This window comes from Hemiscyllium ocellatum, chromosome 37, assembly GCF_020745735.1.
Source record: "Hemiscyllium ocellatum isolate sHemOce1 chromosome 37, sHemOce1.pat.X.cur, whole genome shotgun sequence".
Taxonomy (NCBI): domain Eukaryota; kingdom Metazoa; phylum Chordata; class Chondrichthyes; order Orectolobiformes; family Hemiscylliidae; genus Hemiscyllium; species Hemiscyllium ocellatum.
In genome coordinates this window covers 41,724,829-41,746,125 of record NC_083437.1, presented here as the reverse complement: position 1 = coordinate 41,746,125, position 21,297 = coordinate 41,724,829, and the positions used below count along the sequence as shown (strand labels likewise).

General features: G+C 42.9%; 1 long non-coding RNA gene across 1 annotated transcript in view; it reads left to right on the top strand.

Moving 5' to 3' along the window:
• LOC132833695 (uncharacterized) overlaps positions 1 to 21,297 on the top strand; it is a 123,032-nt gene that overhangs the window by 22,871 nt on the left and 78,864 nt on the right. The window contains exon 2 of the long non-coding RNA XR_009647100.1: positions 16,017 to 16,145. This is a non-coding gene — a long non-coding RNA (uncharacterized LOC132833695). The remainder of the gene's footprint in view (positions 1 to 16,016; positions 16,146 to 21,297) is intronic.

The following is a 21,297-nucleotide window of genomic DNA, read 5'->3' as shown; positions in this document are numbered from 1 at the left end:
TATAGAATTGTTTCTGCTGCAGTTATGCAAAGGAATACAGTTCTTGACTTTAAAACATCCGATATCTCTCACAGTCCAAATCAAAAAAAAAGGTCCATTTCTTCAATTTGCTGTAAATGCATTTTAAGAATTCAGTTTAAACTGGTTACTGATATGATGCAGTGGCTTCTGCTGGTAAAATCCTGGATTTCACAGATACTTTCAATTCATGACTATAAGCAGAGAAGCACCTGTAAATGTTAAGACTTGGCAGCATTTTTATCAACAAAACTTTCATTTCTGCACAGGACTCTGTTTATTCAAAAGTTGTATTTAAATTTGAGCTCCTTTGTTACTAAACTTTTTAAGATATTTAATTGTAGTTTTTTTAAGCTGTCTGACAGTAATTATTATCTTTAGGTTTTTCCATCTCCTCACAGAATTGGATTCTTGCTTTGTGTACAACAACAATGTAGACAGGGCTAACTCCACCATTTAACTATCGTTCCAGAGATGGTCCTGCTTGGGAGGAGTAGTGGAAAAGGATTTTCTTTTCTCTGCTTCATTCTAAAATGTCTGTTTGTTCAAATAAAGGTTAACAGTGCATCATACAACAAACATTAAAGCTGAAAATCAAAGAAGGAGATTTAGAAAGCCAGTCTGCTGTCAATAACTTGTTGGATTACATTGACAGTGTCACTGAATCCCTGCAGTGTGGAGGTGGGCCATTTGGACCACCAAATCCACACCAACACTCCAAACAGCATCGCAACCAGACCCACCCCATAACCCTGCATTACCCATGGCTAACCCACCTACACTGCACACTACAGACAATTTAGCATGGCCAATCCTCCTATCTTTGGACTGTGGGAGGAAACCAGAAAACTTGCAGGAAACCCACACACACATGGGGAGAATGTAGAAGCTCCACACAGACAGTCGCCCGAGGCAAGAATTGAACCCAGGTCTCTGGAGCTGCAAGGCTAACCACTGAGCCACTGTGCCACCCGGTACAAGCCCCTTTTGAGTGGGAGAAATTATACTAAATAGTAAAGCTGTTCTCAATTATTATTTTCAAGCAGCAGAAACCAAAACTTTGTAAAGCATGATAACAATGGGATTAATTGATTTATTTATTTAGATGTGGCATTCTTGGGATGTGACAGGTGCTATCAAGCTCTATGCATTGCTCACACATACGTATCCGGAAAACACCATGCAAACCATGTTAGTACAGGATTGAAATGGCTGAGAGCAAACTGGCCAGCTGGCAGCTTCCCTTCCTGGCCAGCTGGCAGCTTCCCTTCCTGGCCAGCTGGCAGCTTCCCTTCCTGGTAAGACACAGGTGAACCAAGTGGTAGAGCAATCACATTCATGGTCATTGTCCCTGATGCCAACATCCAGCAGGTTTTCTCATGAAACAAGAACCAAAGCAAAACAGCTCAGATGATGGGTCACTGGACCCAAAATGTTAAGTCCTTTTCTAAGAACAAAGAACAAAGAAATTTTACAGCCCAGGAACAGGCCCTTCAGCCCTGCAAGCCTGCACCCATCCAAATGTCTAAACCTGTCAGTCAATTCCTAAGGATCTGTATCCCTCTGCTCCCCACCTACTCGTGCATCTGTCCAGATGCATCTTAAATGAATCTACCGTGCCTGCCTCTACCACCTCTGCTGGCAATGTGTTCCATACACCCACCCCCCTCTGTGTGAAGTACTTGCTGTGTGTATCTCCCTTAAACTTTCCACCTCTCACCTTGAAAGCGTGACCTCTCGTTATTGAATCTCTCACCCTGGGAAAAAGCTTGTCTCTATCCACCCTGTCTATATCCTTCATGTTTTGTCAACCTCAATCAAGTCCCCCCTCAATCTCCTTTTTTCTAATGAAAATAAACCTAACCTAACCTACTCAACCTCTCTTCATAGCTAGCACCTTCCATACCAGGCAACGTCCTCGTAAACCTTCTCTGAAACCTCTCCAAAGTGTCCACATCCTTTTGGTAATGTGGCGACCAGAACAGAAGCTGCCAGACCAGCTGGGTTTCTCCAGCCATTTCTGTTTGAGAACTCCAGCCTCTGTTTTAGTTTGTGAGTTCAGTTTCCCAGCTTTCACTGATGTGGTTTGAACTTACGACAGGTGGGCTGGTTGTGACTTGCTGGGCTTCCAGACAGATGGCGCAGGCAGACACCCCCCAAGGATAAACCCTTATGACTATGGTTTCCTGTCAACTTGGAAATGCCATGTCTAGCCTCAGTCAGTCAACGCGAGGGTCTGAATCTACACCAACTGGACATTACAAAGGCCCAAACTTTGCAGCCATGGTGTGGAGGTGCTGGTGTTGGACTGGCGGAGAGCAAGGCCAGAGGTCACACAACACCAGGTTATAGTCCAACAGGTTTATTTGAAATCGCAAGCTTTCTGAGCACTGCTCCTTCGTCATGTGAAGCTTGTCTGACGAAGGTGAAGATGAAGACATCACGTGATGAAGCAGCAGTGCTTCAAAAGCTTGTGATTTCAAATAAACCTGTTGAACTATAATCTGTGTGGTGTGACTTCTGATAAAAATTTGTAGGATAGCCGTTCAGCATCTCAAGCCTGCGCCCCTGTCCAATAAGACCACTACTGAGCTGAAACCCAGCTCCATCCAAATTCGTTATTGAGCAAAAATAGTTGGGATTTCTCCATAATTAACAGCCCGCTAATAAAACCCCTAATTTCATCTGTTGGAATATGACTTAATTAGTGGGTGGCTCTTTTCAGGAAGAAAGTCACATATTTACCTGTTTATCATTAGAAGGGTATGTTCAACCCCCAGCCCCTCAGAATGTGCTCACCTCAACAACAATTTTAAAGTTTCATACAATAATCTATCCTGACCTCTCACAAAGATTCAATACTAGCAGTTATCATGAGGAAGAGCTAGCAGAAGATCACTAGACATAATGGGCTGTATATGACAGGGACAAGCGTCATTGAACCCCAGTTGAAGGTTGAGAAAGAATAAAGGAACAGGGCTAGGCTGTTTGGCCTCTTTAATGACATCATAGCTGATCTGTGGCCTATCTCCTTTGGCACATATCCCTGAACACCTTTTCTTAAGATAAAATTCTCTAACTCAAATTTTAAATGAACTGATCCAGCTTCCACTGTGATTTCTGGAAGAGAGTTCCAAACCTCTCCCACCCTTTGTGTGTAGAAGTACTTCCTATCACCTCTCCTGAATGTCTGGCCCTAATTCTCAGACTGTACAAACAATTTGACAGAATGGCATTGATGCCACATTTTGCCAAATCTAGAGTTGAACGTGAGCGTATGTGTGTTTGTGTGCATGTGAATGTGAGTGCCTGTTTGTGTGTGTGCGCGTCTGTTTGTGTGTTGTGTCTGAGAGAATGCATGTCTATGCATTTGTGCGAGAGTGAGTATGTGTGCTTGTGTGTGTGGTGTGTGTGTGTGAGAGAGAGAGCGTGTGAGTTGTGTGTGAGAGAAAGTATGTGATTGTGTGTGTGTGTGTGTGTGTGTGTAGCATGTTCTCTTACCATGACAGATTTTTAAAATTCCCTTTAACATCCAGTTTCCAACTGTAGGCGTTACTGAGCGGTCACCCATAAAACAGGGCAATCCGTTTTCCGTCTGGCTGACTGACCATCCTCTCCAGGACTAACCCAAAACAGTGGGCATTATCTGTTCATCCATAGTGCACCAAAATCACGACCTCACCAACATTAACAATGCAGCATTCCACACTGTGACAATCAGTGATATATATTACAACCTCGAACACAACACGTAATTTATGAAGCACTAAGACAAACTGTGTAAAACATTCCCTTTATAACTGCCCTTTCTTATAGATCCTTTTTGTATCAGCATTATACAGAGACTCTACTGTAGAGATAATTATAGAGACAATAAATATATATAATACAAATATTGACTGCAGTTTAGAATTACGGTAGTAAATTGTCGAACTGTGGATCACACGAGTTATTAAAGGGGTGTTATATCAGGATGTAATATGCATTATTGCACATTCTAGGTCAGTTATGCAGCCCGAGAGGCAATGATTCACCAGCTGGAGCTGAAACATTGCAGTCAATATTTGTTTTATTTTACAGTTGGAGTAAATTTATTTTATACATTTTATGAGCATTAATTTAAAAACCTTGTCTTCAGATGTTTGTCTGGCTGCGGCCTAGCCTATCTCTGCAATTTCCTTAATGTTCAGATTTGCTTCTCTATCCACTGGTCCTCAAACTCTGTATTGTGTTTTTTTGTCTGGACCATAGTGGCTGATCTTTCAGTCACCATCTACATACCCTGTGGGACACCTTCCATTAAGCACTGCTCCTCTCCATTTCCCTGTTCATGTTTGAAGTCCCATTTTTTTGGATGAATTCTTGCCCTGTACAGTTTATTTTATCTTGTCTTACTGCAATCTTCCACGTTGAAGCCACAATATAAGTGTTCATTATCATTGTAAGCAAAGGGATTATTGGCACACAGTTTAGCTGCACAATGTCATTCGGAGGGGATGCTTTATAATCTATAATAATCTATAATAAAATCAAGACACTGCAGATACTGGAAGTCTGAAACAAAAGCAGAAATTGCTGGAGAAACTCAGCAGGTCTTGCAGCAGTGCCTGTGGAGAGAGATCTGTACAGATTTAATAATTCAAATCCAGTGTGATTAATCTTTGGAACATGATCGTATTGGGAGTGGATCTCACTCTCTGCGCTGCACTAGAAAGATTCCAGAGCCCTGGAATATCATTGGGACATTGACTGTACCTGATTGTGCATGTGAAAACAGCTTTGTAAGGCAACAGCAAATCTACGGCTGTCCAATCTACGATGAAAGAAAATGAATAAATATTTGAAAAAGAAAATTATTGCGAGGAATTTGAGGGAGTAAGGATGAGTCCTTCAGGAGAGGGACGAGTCTGTGATAAAAAGAACCTGAAAAAGAATTTGAATATTTTTCTCTGTTTGGAAAAACAAGCTAAAATGTAAGAAACCAATGGCAAAGTAAATATTAGACCGATCCTGTCACTAAGTGTACAAATTCACACAGCGAATGATCTATGTAAGGAGAGTATACCCATGTACAGTTTCAAAAATGGAGAACTACCAATTGTTTAAACTTCCAATGTAATTAAAGGAAATTGTGATCTCTGAAAAAAGTGAAATTAAAGATTAGTCTTTTATTGCTGGGTTTGAATGTTTAATAAAAATATCGTAAGGACTGTCAGACAAGATGATATTCTGCACAGGCCTCTATTATCTGAGCTACCTGTAGATATTTTCAGATGGCTACCAGCCCAAACAAGCTACTTGTTTTCCAAAAATTCTTGTGGGCTAAAGCTGGTTATGCAATTCAGAGTATTTTTGTTGAAACTTGGCTGGTTTTTTACCACTGCATTGTTTGCAAGGCAGGACAGTTATGACTTTTCACACTCTTTCGATGCCAGGCTGATAACAAAAAGCAAACCTATCCAGCCAGTTCCAGAGTTCACCAGATCTGATGTTAATCCATTTTGAAATGGATGGAGTATATTTTGCAACATCAGGCACAGTGTCCTCACTGTGGAATGGACACTAGACAGAGTCACAATGTCGGGAATCAGAGTCATGGCTTTAGCTGTATCTGGTGGGTCTGGCAAGGCCTCAAATAAACTTGGTTAACCCTTTCCAGCTCAGTACCATCCAGTGACCGATATACCAAAGTGGCACCTCGTTCAGACAAAAATCCAATTAATGTTCAGGACAGATTCTCTGAATGAAGGGCATATTTTGTTCAAACTGGATTATGTAAATCCTTTGTAAATATTCCAACACAGCAATATTGAGTGATGATGTGAATGGTGTACCAATGTAGAGCTGCTTTAGGTGTTAATAGCCAATGACCTGTTGCTGTCTGTGCTGCAGGGGGTGATAGATGTCATAAATCCTGTGGTTTTCACAACTTCCAGAGTGGTCATATGTTGCACTAACCCTCCCAGCTATCCCCCACCTGGGCCACAGATAGCACACTATCAGGCTCCTCACAGGCATACTTGGGCTGTCAGATCCTGTGAACCTTCTGATAGTAGCATCTAGCAAGGCAAGCCCAAAACCACAAGCAGCTGAGAGACTGACAGCGAGTACAGCAGATCCCAGTGATGCCCAAGATTATTCTTTCTGCTGTTCCTCAAGTGAATTACAACTACGTAGAATAAAGAATCAAGAACGAATCATTGCAGTCAACGAACAAGTCTATCTTGTCAATGATGTAATCTGGATCACCCTTGACCAAGCTCCACCCCCCCACCCACCCCCCACAACCCCACTCCCAAAACCACACAATCTCTTGGGAGAGGCAAGAAATAGAGAGAAACTAACCTTCAGCTCATTCAGAGAAATCTATAGGCTTCCTTGCCAACTCCCCGAGGCAAGTGCTCTGGGACACTGTAGTTCATTGTGACTCATCACAATCTCACTGTTTAACTCTGAAAGCTGGAACTGGCCTGTCACTGAGGAGTTTTCAGACCGGCAACAACCCCACTTACACCTCCCATCCCTGTGGTGCATGCCATTGGCCATTGACTCTCTAGGAAAGGAAATAATTCCTCTTATCCAACTCACTGAGTGTACAGGTGAGGCCTTTGATCTTACCATCTACCTCTGTTTCAAACAGCAAACCCAAATGTACAGATCTTCATGGGTCTGGGATCTTTGCTGGATTTCAAATCCTTGTCCAACTGAGTCAGCCAATTCTGTTTTGCATTTCTGCTTTATCCTGAGAATGTCTCCTCTTTGGACTTGGATTTTATGTGGGACTTGACTGGTCTTGAGTAAAATGTCTGGCAAATCAGTACTAACGGTGAATTGGATTAAAAATTAGATAATGTATAAATCTAATAATTCTGTCCATGCCCTCTGTCAATTTCAAACCCAACTTTAGAAGCATAAGTGTTGTCCATAGAGTATTAGTCAGACAGCAGGGAAACAGACCCTTCAATCCACCCAGTCCATGTAGACCATAATCCCAAAGTAAACTAGTCCCACCTGCCTGTGCTTGGCCCATATCCTTCCAAACATTTCTTATTTGTGTACCTATCTAAATGTCTTTTAAACATTGTAATTGTACCCACATCCACCACTTCCTCTGAAAGGTCATTCCACACACGAAACACTGTCTGTGTAAATAAATTGACCGTGGTTTTTTTAAAATCTTTCTCTCCTCTTACCTTAGAAATATGCCCACTAATCTTGAAATCCCCCATCGTAGGGAAAGGATATCTGCCATTCACCTGATCTATACCTCTTATGATTTTATAAACCTCGATTAGCTCACCTCTCAGCGACCTCTGCTCCAGTGAAATAAGTCCCAGCCGATGCAACCTCTCTTTATAACTCAAACCTTCCATTCCCAGCAGCATCCTGGTCAATCTCTGCTGAACCCTGTCCAGCTTAATAGCCTCATTCCTAGAACAGGGAACCAGAACTGGACACGATACTCCAGAACTGGCCTCACCAGTGATCTCTATTTGAGAGAGTGCCAGGAAGTAAGTTAATGTAGTAAAATAGAAATACCTTTGCAACAAGCACCCAAGACAAATAAGCTCAAAAATTCAACAGGGGCTAATGTGTTTTAATTTTTACGTCTTTTTCAATCTCGAGATAGTGTCAGAAAGTGCCACTTGCAGCTTTAAGAATCTTGTTGATTTAAAGGGAATTGTTCAAAAGTGCACCGGGATGCAGATTTCAAAATGCAGAGACAGAGCAGGACATGCCAACCTCGTTGCGATATTGGTGATTAAGTAAAGCAATAATAAGTGGCCTAATCAAGTAGTATGTTGAGGTATACTTAAAGATCATGAGTTGCATAGTTTTATGAAAAGAGGAAACATAATATTAAATCAATGTGATATGTCATGGCATGAAAATGTTTTGCATTACATTTTTTGAGCATGACTTAACGTAAGCAGTAAAACAAACACACCCATTCCACAGGTAGCTAATAAGATATAAACAACAGAAAAAACACAAAACAGGAGGAATTTCTTTTGCTGCTTATGGTGCTTTCATTTTAAACAGGAAATGGACTTGTATTGTTTAAAATGAACAGAGAGAGAAAACAACTTTATGGTGTTTGACCAATGTTCACTCTGGTGAATGACTGTAAATTCAGTCAGTTTGAGGTGGAATTGTGTGATTAAAGTTCAATAAGCTGTTTGTCCAGAAACTGCCAGTAATTTTTTTGTGTGCAGGATAAAGTTTGTCGTGCTAATTGTCAGAGACAATAACCATATGAATCACATTAAAAAAGGGTGTGTCTCCGTAATGAGGTGCCTTTGCCATGACAACCTCCACCTTTCTTGTTATGTAGAAGTTAAACCAATACTTTTGTGAGTGCTTATTAAATATTTTACAATCTGTGTTGCAAACCATATTAATTAAAGAACTGGTTTATGCCACATTTTTTTTCTCCAGTCATTTTGGCTCTGTCGGTACCATTTTATGATCTCAAAGTCAACAATTCTGTGACTTGTTGATAGGGGCTCAGAACAGAAAAGCCATTTCCTTATATTGATGGACTTTGACTCACAAATAAGGCAAATACCTCACAAACTGCTCAGAGTGCATTCTTTACAGTCTTCTTGCTCGTTGTAAAGAAAATAGAAAATTCCTTTGAACTAATGTGCATCAGTTTGGTTTGGGAGATAAAAGAGATTTGGATATCATCAGAACAAAGTTGATGTGATCTCTTGTCTGCTGCATCTTATAAAATTCCAGTTCATTCTCAAACTTATAGAGTCATACCGCACGGAAACAGACCCTTCGGTCCATCCAGTCCATGCTGAACATAATCCCAAACCAAACTAGTCCCACTTGCCTGTGCTTGGCTCATATCCCCCCAAACCTTTCCTATTCATGTCCTTATCCAAATGTCTTTTAAATGTAACTGTACCTGAATCCACCACTTCCTCTGACAGTCCATTCCACACACTAACCACCCTCTGTATAACAATGTTGCCCCTCATGCCTTTTTTGAAATCTTTATCCTCTCTCCCTAAAACTATGCCCCCTAGTTTTGAACTCCCCCACGTTGGAGAAAAGACTCTTGTCATTCACCTTATCTGTGCCCCTCATGATTTTATAAACCTCAATAAGGTCACCCCTCAACCTCCCAAAGTCCAGTGAAAACAGTCCCAGTCTTTCCCATCTATTTTTATATCTCAAACCCTCAATTCCAGGCAGAAGATTCGTGGTAAACCTTTTCTAAACCGTCTTCAGTTTAATAATATCCTTCCTATAAAAGAACTGATAAAGTGTGGCACTGGAAAAAGCACAGGAGGTCAGGCAACATCCGAGGAGCAGGAGAGTTAATGTTTTGGGCAGGACCCTTCATCAGGACTGGGGAGGGGGAAAGGAGCTGTGAAATAAATAGGGTGTGGAGGAGGTGGAGCTGGGGAAAGGTAGATGGGATGGAACTATGCCCCCTTTCCTCTCCCTAGTCCTCATGAAGGGCTTATGCCTGAAATGTCGACTCTCCTGCTCCTTGGATGCTGCTGGACCTTCTGGGCTTTTCCAGCGCCACACCTTATCAACTCTGACTATCCAGCATCTGCAGTCATCACTATCTCCTACATCCTTCCTATAACAGGGCAACCAGAACTGCACATAATACTCCAGAAGAGGCTTCACCAATGTCCTGTACAACCTCAACATGATGTCATAACGTCTATACTCAAAGGTCTGAGTAACGAAGGCAGGCATGCTAAATGCCTCCCTGTCAACCTGTGACGCAAATTTCAAAGATTAATGTACCTGAACCCCAGATCGCTCTGTTGTACAACACTATCCAGGGCCCTATTATTAATTGTGTAAGTCCTGAGCTTGTTTGTGTTACCAAATTGCAACACCTCCCATTTATCTGAACGAAACTGCATCTATCACTCCAGAGCCCATTGACCTAATTGATCAGGATTTCCTTGTAATCTTAACTTTGAGGAGCCCGTGTTGGACTGGGGTGGACAAAGTTAAAAAAAGTTATAGTCCTGCAGGTTTATTTGGAGGCATTAGCTTTCGGAGCACTGCTCCTTATACCCCATAACCAACTGATGAAGAAACAGTGCTTCGAAAGCTAGTGCTTCCAAATAAACCTGTTGGACTTTAACCTGGTGTTGTGGGATTTTTAACCTTATAGTCTTATACAACCTACTTCACTGCCCACTAGACTGACAATTTTGGTGTCATCTGCAATACCAAATTACTTACATAAATGACAAACAAAAATGGACCCAGTTTACTGTTCCCTGTGGAACACTGCAGGTTAAACCTGGACAACTGCAGAATGTTGTCAGTACTAAGATAACTAAATCAATCAGTCATCCATCGCTGGCACCAGGTAGACAATGAAAAGCTTTGTTTTCTGCACCCAATTCTGTTTACAATAAAGTTTGAAGTTCAGTTGCTTTTTGTCATGTGCTCTGTAAAAATAATATTCTGAAGTTATCAGAATGTAATCTTTTGAACTTATCTTTAGGTTCTGTTTTCCATTTTCACAAGTCCCATGATGGATTTCTTGCTGCTCTCACATTGACCTTGTGGGACTATCTATGCCATGGCCAATGCCAACTGTGCCAGTCGGTGATGATGCAAAAACATCACCTTGGCTTTCAGTGGGATGAAGTGAAAGGGTCTCTCCCCCTCTTGGGAATTCTTCATGTCTTGTGCCATTCCAATCAGTGGCTCTGCTCAACAGCAAATTCAATCAGCTGGATCTCCGTATCCCACAGATGTTTAACTCTTTGTGAAAGCCAATTGTCAAATCCAAAAGGACAGTAATCCTGAGTGCTGGCAGGACTGGGGTTCTGAGAACCTAGTGGTAGTATTGGTTAGTCTTGGGCAGCAGACATTAGCCAGCCACAGAGGTATGCCCCCAGCATCACATTTTGCATGAGGATCAATATCGAGTGTATCAAGCTGGCATCAGCTTTCACATACCCGGGCAGCATTGGAGGGTGTATGTTGTAGGTTTGCTCTGAGTGGTCCTTAGGGATTAAGATGGGGGGTGGGGGAGCTGGTTGGTGGGGACAAGCGAGAGATGATTAGGAAGGATCTAGAGAGAAATCAACAGTAGGCTTCTGTTTGCCCATAAACCCTGACAACAGTGAGGGTCCAGAACAGATACACTTCAGCTCCTATTATGTACCGTGTGAAAGGTGAGGTAGCACTATCACCTGTGTCCACAGGGCACCTCCCTGGCTGAAGCCTTCCCAAATGGGACAGGGTTTTTGGGTGTTGGGGGAGATGGAGTGGGTTGGGGAATAGGGAAGGGGTTAGAGGTGTATGTGTGTCAACAAATCTCTGGTCTCTAATGTATTGCCTGTTGTCTGTATTGCACTTGACATGATTAGGAGCTGAATCAGTTTAAACAGGACTGTCTATCATTTTGACACAGTGTTCCCTCAGCGGGCAGCACCAGCAGGTTTGGTCCAATGGCCAATTGGGGGATTTTCAGAAAGTTTGAGTTTCTCAAAAAGTTTGCTTCTAGCCATTTTTCTCAAGTTGCTGGCTGAGAAACATTCAAATTCTGAGTGCATTCGTATAAAACTACTTTGCCCACTGTTTTAAGTGATGTTAACCTGTTTATCAGCAGGTTAGTAAAATGTCAACAAATTAAACAAGTGAAACACATTAAGCATTCATACAGTAACACCACACTTCAGCAGAGTATTTTGTGCATTTGCATTCTTGTAGCGTTTAATATGTATTATTTTCTATAAATATCTGGTGTCTAACCCATCATCTTCAGCACTGTGCATATTACCCAATATTACATTAAATTCCTGTATCAATTTAATTTTTCTTTACAAGTTAGGGAAAGCCCATTAGTGTGCAGAGCAGCACTTGGCTTCTTAGAAAGAGCAGACACTGTGGCTGTTGAATTTTCTCCCATTTCATACATTCTTACCTTTTCATTCTCTTGCAACACCTTTAATAAAATAATGGAATTAAAGATATAACAGTGGGTGGTTGTGGCTTTGTTAGACTCCAGAGAGTCTGTGCAGATTTAACCAAATTGAAGAATTATGCACAGGGTGTGGCGTTTATTATGGATTATTACACTGTGCTTTATGCAAATTATGAGAATGGGGAGGCCAATAATCCTCAGCCACTAGTTTCTTTATCGACCAATACCCTGGTTAAAGTGCAACAAAAAGAAATGTCCCTGTGGGACAAAACTGTTGAGTGTCTGTCCATGTCTGAGGGATTGAGAGCCACTCTGTAACAGTGGTCCAGTATTGGAAAAGCAACTCCTAGCCCAGCCTTCGTAATCAAGTTGGAGACCCGTTATTGCCCAGAGTTTCGGGACGTCCCATCAGCTCAGTTTTGGCACGATTCCAAGAGGAACTTGATGGAAACAGGTGGGAGTGGACTGCGGAGAATGGAAGAGATTTGAACCGATTTGGAAATGACAGCAAGATGATTCCAGGCTACTTGGATCTTTGGGCCAGCTCATGACTTTGCTTTTATGGTAAAACCATTTTCTGTGAGGGTTGGGGACCTCGATGGAATCAATGTTTGTAGAAAACCAGTCTTTGCCATTCTTTGTTGATGCAACAGTTCACTTATTTGCTTAGCTTGGGTTTCATGATAAAGGTACTATTGAGACATTTTCAGAATAATTAACGGGTTTGAAATTTCAGTTTTCTTGTCAAAATCGCTCCTGTCTTTGTATTTCCCATTCTCAGCCCACCAGCAGCTGACTCAAGCTGTGTAGTGCTTTGTTGGACGGAGTGTATTGACAGCATGAACTGTTTGGATGTATCATTATATGGGAAACACCAGCAATGAATCATTTTGGTTGAAATTGAAATGATTCTGGATGGGAATGAGCTGTCAGATTCCAAGCTTCTAACATTTCTTCTGATGCAAGTGCTGTAGTGAAATAATTCTGGAGAACACAAGGCAGACTTAACTGCTGTCATCCATCATCCATCAGTCTGATAACATTACAGAGGGTCGAAATTCCCCAACCTTCTTGTTTCTTTATGTTTCCACTGTTAAAGCACGGATCTCAACAAATTATCTAATTCAGCGCTTCCTAAATATTTTCACACACTCCGAGCCCATGTTGAGGCTTGGGGATGTTACGAGCTCTCGGTGAGAGTCGTCAGGGTGAGATTCAGGATGAGGGAACAGAGCCTGTGGAGATGGGGGAAGTGCTGGGTCTGTCAGACAGGTGAGGAATAGGGGGATAGAGAGAGAGAGAGAGAGAGAGAGAGAGTGGGGTCTGTCAGACCGGTGAGGAATGGGGGGATAGAGAGAGAGAGAGAGAGAGAGAGAGAGAGTGGGGTCTGTCAGACAGGTGAGGAATAGGGGGATAGAGAGAGAGAGAGAGAGAGAGTGGGGTCTGTCAGACCGGTGAGGAATGGGGGGATAGAGAGAGAGAGAGAGAGAGAGAGAGAGTGGGGTCTGTCAGACAGGTGAGGAATAGGGGGGGAGAGAGAGAGAGAGAGAGAGAGAGAGTGGGGTCTGTCAGACAGGTGAGGAATAGGGGGATAGAGAGAGAGAGAGAGTGGGGTCTGTCAGACAGGTGAGGAATAGGGGGATAGAGAGAGAGAGAGAGAGAGAGAGAGTGGGGCCTGTCAGACAGGTGAGGAATAGGGGGATAGAGAGAGAGAGAGAGAGAGTGGGGCCTGTCAGACAGGTGAGGAATGGGGGGATAGAGATAGAGAGAGAGAGAGAGTGGGGTCTGTCAGACAGGTGAGGAATAGGGGGATAGAGAGAGAGGGGCCTGTCAGACAGGTGAGGAATAGGGGGGAGAGAGAGAGAGAGAGAGAGAGTGGGGCCTGTCAGACAGGTGAGGAATGGGGGGATAGAGATAGAGAGAGAGAGAGAGTGGGGTCTGTCAGACAGGTGAGGAATAGGGGGATAGAGAGAGAGGGGCCTGTCAGACAGGTGAGGAATAGGGGGGAGAGAGAGAGAGAGAGAGAGAGTGGGGCCTGTCAGACAGGTGAGGAATGGGGGGAGAGAGAGAGAGAGAGAGAGAGAGAGGGGCCTGTCAGACAGGTGAGGAATGGGGGGAGAGAGAGAGAGAGTGGGGCCTGTCAGACAGGTGAGGAATAGGGGGATAGAGAGAGAGAGAGTGGGGTCTGTCAGACAGGTGAGGAATGGGGGGGGGGAGAGAGAGAGAGAGAGAGAGAGAGAGAGTGGGGCCTGTCAGATGGTGAGGAATTGGGGGGGGGTGCAGATAAAGAGGGAGAGAGAGAGAGAAAGTGGGGCCTGTCAGAACAGTGAGGATGGAGGGATGAGAACGAGAGAGTGAGAAAGAGAAATAGAGCAGGGCCTGTCAGAACAATGAGGATGGAGGGATAGAGAGTGTTGGGGGGGAGGAGAGAGAGAGTGGGGTCTGCCAGAACAGTGAGGTTGGAGGGATAGAGAGAGAGAAGCCTGTCAGAACAGTGAGGATGGAGGGGGAGAGGGCAAGAGAGAGTGTGGGTCCTGTTAGCTTCTGTACCTCAATCAGAACTGCACAGCAACCATTAATGTCCACAGTGGCCATTATTTCCCTTGGAGCCTACAGCTCATGACCCTGCTTGGGAACTTGACCCTTTGCAATCCCACACCCCCACCCCCACCCCCAATGGCAGTTTGGGACCCTGATCTAATTATAAATGGCACTCATTTGAAAATGAGAAACAAAGGAATTTCTTCTTCCAGCATGTAGTAAATCTCTGGAATTCTCTACCCTGGAGAGTTGTGGAGATTCAATCAGTGAAAATGTTTAAGTGGAGTGAGATAGATTTTTGGGGAGTTGAGGGCTATGAGGAGCTGACATAGAGTCATAGAGGTGTACAGCATGGAAACAGACCCTTCGGTCCAACCCGTCCATGCCGACCAGATATCCCAACCCAATCTAGTCCCACCTGCCAGCACCCAGCCGAGATCCCTCCAAACCCTTTCTATTCATATACCCATCCAAATGCCTCTTAAAGTTGCAATTGTACCAGCCTCTACCATCCTCTGGCAATTCATTCCATACCCGTACCACCCTCTGAAAAAGTTGCCCCTTAGGTCTCTTTTATATCTTTCCCCTCTCACCCTAAACCTATGCCCTCGAGGTCTGGACTAGGACCAGGGCAGAATGACCTATTTGTGCTCCCGTTTCTTGTGTTCTGATGTAATTTAAAGCAAAGATTCTAACGGTTCTTGAAATGCCGACACAACATCCCTCCAGTTTGCTCTGTATCATTTTAGCCAGCAAGAGTATTTTACAGCTTTTTCTTGTACATTGCCACATAAACCAAGAGTTAAACCTCACAAATATTGTCTCATAGTTGGGATGGGGGATAGCCCACATTGAGGGCTATAGCAACATAGAAAGATGGAACAGGAGCAGGCCCTACTCCACCATTCAGCACAATCATGGCTGACCATTCAATTCCCACTTCCTCCCCATACCCTTTGACCCCTTTAGCCCTAAGAAGTATATCGAACTCCTTCTTGAAAGCATTCAGTATTTTGGCCTCACCCAGTTTCTGTGGCAGAGAATTCCACAGGCTCCCCACGCTCTGGGTGAAGACATTTTTTCTCAATTCAAGGATAGTTCCCATCAGGGTGCCCTTGGAATTGTATTACATGTGTCTTTGTGTCACTCCCCTCCCCTGTCCCGAGCACACACTGAGGACAGTTCGTGGGCCAATGATCTTGGCCAATCAGGATGAGAGCAGAAAGTGAGGACTGCAGATGCTGGAGATCAGAGCTGAAAATGTGTTGCTGGAAAAGCGCAGCAGGTCAGGCAGCATCCAAGGAGCAGGAGAATCGACGTTTCGGGCATAGGCATTCCTGAAGAAGAGCTTATGCCCGAAACGTCGATTCTGCTGCTCTTTGAATGCTGCCTGACAATCAAGATAAGAGCATCCTTTATACCATGATGATGCCACCTATTAATATCTTCCTTTCACATGATCTTCACCAATTGAATAGAATCACAAAGTATCACAATTAAGAATTAATTTGATGTAACATTTCCCCTACAGATGAAGAACTATTTGTCCGTTTGAAACCACTCATGGATGTAACATGGACAGCAACATTGGTTAGTGCAGAGTGACCTCCCATAGCTTAAGACCTGGTTACAAGACAAGCTTCCCACTGCTGAAGATCAGGTAAGCTTCATAGATTAAAATAGATTCAATACATGATTCATTGAGGCTGTATTTAAGTCGTAAAGACAGTGCTGAGGAAAATTATTAATGGCACCGAATTAATCAATAGCCTGCTGTAATAGAAGAATGAAAACAATAATTGGTCTTAACTTTGCATAATACAAGCAATATTTTCAAAAACAGACAACTGCTTTGCAAAAACATTGTGTGCTTAACAACTTTTCTCTGAATTACAAAATTGTAAGAATCGGGAGCTTGATTTTTTGCATGAAGCAGATATAGAGGGGGAGGAATACAATGCATTAGCTCAGATAGAAACCTGTTTGCATTAGTTCATTGGAAACTGCTGCATTGCACTACAGACTGTTTGCTACAATGGGTTTTCCAATCTCTTGCGCTAAGTCTCTTTAAGAAAACAAATCAAAGGGCTTTGGGTTACCATCTCAAACCTCAGGAGGAGGAATGTGTGTGACATATTTCGCAAATCTGCAACAGCATTGAAAGGGGTAGATGAGGAATCCAAGCTGCCAATGCAGGAGCACTTGGATAAAGTCCACTTTTCCCATTTGATTCTAACAGGCTTTGAAGCTATTGGTTGGGGTATGGATCAGACACAATCCAATTGAATGATGGGACAGGCTCGATGGACTGAATGGGCTGGTCCTGTTGTTCTGTGAGGACAGATATTGCAGGAATGCTCTGAATGGAAAGAGGGTATTGGTTTCATTGATATTTCAGTGTATCAGCCCGTGTCAACTCTGATAATCCCTCATTGCAGAAAAGCTTTGCATGTTGAAAAATTGAGTGTATTGCACCTTCCACCTGGAATCAGGGATTTTGATTGTTACTTTCCTTTAAGATTGCTGATCCAATTTACTTGAGGATTAAGTGTCATTTCTTCATTAAAATATAAATATTTTCATTATAATGCACAAAAATGCTTCTTTCTATTTTATATTTAGAGTCATAGAGATGTACAGCATGGAAACACACCCTTCGGTTCAACCCCTCCATGCCGACCAGATATCCCAACCCAATCTAGTCCCACCTGCCAGCACCCAGCCCATATCCCTCCAAACTCTTCCTATTCATATACCGATCCAAATGCCTCTTAAATGTTGCAATTGTACCAGCCTCCACCACATCCTCTGGCAGCTCATTCCATACATGTACCACTCACTGCATGAAAAAGTTGCCCCTTAACGTCTCTTTTATATCTTTCCCCTCTCATCCTAAACTTATGACCTCTAGTTCTGGACTCCCCGATCCCAGGGAAAATACTTTGTCTATTTATCCTACCCATGCCCCTCATAATTTTGTAAACCTCTATAAGGTCACCCCTCAACCTCCAACGCTCCAGGGACAACAGCCCCAGCCTGTTCAGCCTCTCCCTGTAGCTCAGATCCTCCAACCCTGGCAACATCCTTGTAAATCTTTTCTGAACCCTTTCAAGTTTCACAACATATTTCCGATCGGAAGGAGACCAGAATTGTATGCAGTATTCCAACAGTGGCCTAACCAATGTCCTGTGCAGCAGCAACATGACCTCCCAACGACTATACTCAATACTCTGACCAATCACGGAAAGCATACTTCATTATCCTGTCTACTTGCGACTCCACTTTCAAGGAACTATGAACCTACACTCCAAGGTCTCTTTCTTGATATACATATTAAGGAGCATCGTAAAAGCAAAATGCTGGAGAAACGCAGCAGCATCTATGAAGAGAGAAATACAGTTAATGTTACAAGTCCAGTGACCCTTCTTCAGAACTGAAGGAGGATGGAAAAGGACATGAGGAGTAACATTACCACTTACTCACCTTCAGCGCTCAGTGCTCCAGGTCAGGCACAAGAATAGATAAATGACAGATAAACCTTCCAATCAATGTACTCTTAAGGGCACCCTCAAGGCACACTGTCTCAGGTTTTCCCGCTCGGTTTCAAGAATGACTAAACATTTTATTTCCCAACAGTCTAGGCTGGAGCTTTTGTCTCTCATCCTTTTTCTAAAAAGAATAATTACCTCCTCCTTTGAAAGCAGTTACAGCATGCAATCGCACAGCAGGCTGGGAATAGCTGACCAAATGTACCTGCTTCATGTTGATTTCGTGAGCAAACTGTTCAACTGCTGTGGCCTCGCAACTGGGCCAAATCAAGCTCTATTCTCCACTGGTATCTCACAGCATGGCAGTGAGTTACATGATCCTGGGCTGGTTTCCCCACAGCCTTGCTGGGGTAATAAGGACATTGTTGGATCAACTAAGTCAGAAACATCAGAAATTGATGCTGGGATTTTTCCGTTGTCTGGGGAGAGCAGCTTTGATCAGGAAGTTGACTGATAGATTGTCCAGTGAACTTCCCTATTATTGTAAATATAAAGCCTTGTTTCTGCTCTAAATACATTAGTTTGTTTACAGCAAATTTTATTTGTTAATGCTGATTTTGAAGGGTGTGGGGAGTGGAATACAGTTTTTGGTATTGACTGTTTTTTATTTGCATAATTCATTCAAGTGGGGGGTGTGCGAGTAATGTCTTACCTCAGTCAATCTCCAGGCCTGGTTCAGTCAGAAAATAATTATTGAGATCAAATAAATTAGTCACAGGTTCATCGCAGATTCTTATTACAGAGACTCAAAAGGCAGAACTTGTTTTTAAGTCTCCACTGCCACCAGGAAAAGAAGCATTGAGTGGGCCAGTGCAGTGTGGAGTTAGCATGAAGCATTGAGTGGGCCAGTGCAGTGTGGAGTTAGCATGAAGCATTGAGTGGGCCAGTGCAGTGTGGAGTTAGCATGAAGCATTGAGTGGGCCAGTGCAGTGTGGAGTTAGCATGAAGCATTGAGTGGGCCAGTGTAGTGTGGAGTTAGCATGAAGCATTGAGTGGGCCAGTGCAGTGTGGAGTTAGCATGGAGCATTGAGTGGGCCAGTGCAGTGTGGAGTTAGCATGAAGCATTGAGTGGGCCAGTGCAGTGTGGAGTTAGCATGAAGCATTGAGTGGGCCAGTGCAGTGTGGAGTTAGCATGAAGCATTGAGTGGGCCAGTGCAGTGTGGAGTTAGCATGAAGCATTGAGTGGGCCAGTGCAGTGTGGAGTTAGCATGAAGCATTGAGTGGGCCAGTGTAGTGTGGAGTTAGCATGAAGCATTGAGTGGGCCAGTGCAGTGTGGAGTTAGCATGGAGCATTGAGTGGGCCAGTGCAGTGTGGAGTTAGCATGGAGCATTGAGTGGGCCAGTGCAGTGTGGAGTTAGCATGGAGCATTGAGTGGGCCAGTGCAGTGTGGAGTTAGCATGAAGCATTGAGTGGGCCAGTGCAGTGTGGAGTTAGCATGAAGCATTGAGTGGGCCAGTGCAGTGTGGAGTTAGCATGAAGCATTGAGTGGGCCAGTGCAGTGTGGAGTTAGCATGAAGACTGGTCCCTAATACTTTGTAATTGATTCATCAAAGAAAACTCAAATGTTGGATCATGGAACTAGCAGTGTGACAAGTTATTGAAACACATAGCTGGATCTGACCATAATTTTAACTTCAGTCTCTAGTAATGGGATTCCAAAATGGCTGAGAAACCCTTCTGTGGGTGGTAAAGTCACTTTGCAGGAAACTAAAGGAAATATCAGTGGGCCCTTTATTTTTGTAGTAGCTGAAATGAAGGTGATAGCGATAACCTTAAAACATTTTTCGCTTTCTGTTTTATTTTGTAGCTTAATGATCATTATTCACCAATCACAATTGTAATTCTGGCGCAGTCACAGGGTAAACTCCTGTCAGCAATCTGTCAATTGAGCATCTTCTTATGTATCCCTTTCTAAAGTGCAAATCCAGTGTAATAGTCCTATAAAATATATGGAGAATGATTAGTCCTACAACTGTACATTGAAATGTCAACAAGCTCCAGAGCAGAGTTTGGTTTCCATTCTGCTTTTTTAAAAAATGCTATTTTAATCCTTACCAGGTTAAGGAGTTAGCTATCCTTTGATAATGTGATCAGAGAACACATGTAGAAACGTATTTTACTCACCTTAACCTTGTCACAGGGGGTGCTTAGGATATATTTAATGAAATATTATGACAGCTGTGTACCAAATAGAACAGCCGCTATCCTTAATTACAGGTCTTCAAGCAGGAGTTAGTAGCAATCCAAATGTATTTGTAAAGGAACCACATAAAACGTCGTTACAATTATAATTCCTTGAATGTTTTTAAACAAGTGTCATATCGCTTTAATTTTCTTTGACAGTTTCAAATTACAATTATGGTATGCCAATAAAGAGGGATTCTGCCAATGAGGGTAATGGCTGTCATAACATGTCGAAGCCACACAAAAAAAACGGAGAAAAGCTTTCTTCTGTAAAACACTCATTGTTTCCACCTAAAGTGTGTTTGGTTTAAAATGTTTAGAATACAGCTGGTCTGTCCTTAAGCCTTGACAAGAGGACTCAGTGACAAGGGGTTAATGGGCTACTTGTTCATCTCAATGCCTGGCCTTAATCTTATACCATTCAGTGTTAGAACCTACTGCCAGCATTGTCACCTCTTTTGTCTATAGTATGCAATACATGTTCAAAGGGAGTTCTGTACTGTGTTTATACTGTAGCTTAAATTGCCTGGCTTAATTAATGTCACTCACACTTTCATTTGTAACCATTCAGACCATTCCCAAATTGCCTGAAGGACTGTAAAGCTGTCAGGACCCAATAACAGTTCTTCTCATTGTTTGCTGCTCTGGTCAATTCCTGTTAAGTGAATAATTTATTTGTCAGTACGTTTTATTCACTTGCTGAGGATTCTCATTTACACGGTTATGTTTAGCGTTTTCAACAAAAAAAGTCCTCTTAAGAAGCACTTACCCCATCCATTCTGCAACCAGCCAGTCTATTCAAAGAGGTTCCGTGGTGTCTTAACAAAAAAATTTGAGGATTTTTCTTTGTCACCTGTAAGTAGGTGAAATATCACAGTCTTTTCCAAAACTGACTGTGAATTGGATTCTGGAGAGTAAATGGGATCTCTTCCTGCTCAATGTTAGGGGCATAGTTAGTGGTGATAGTAATGCTCTGACTGTCTTCCTCTGTTCCTTTGACATAGGTACATTCTTGATGACCAAGGTGGGTGAAAGATTATTAATGGGATATGCAGGAATGTCGAGTTGAGGTTAAAAGC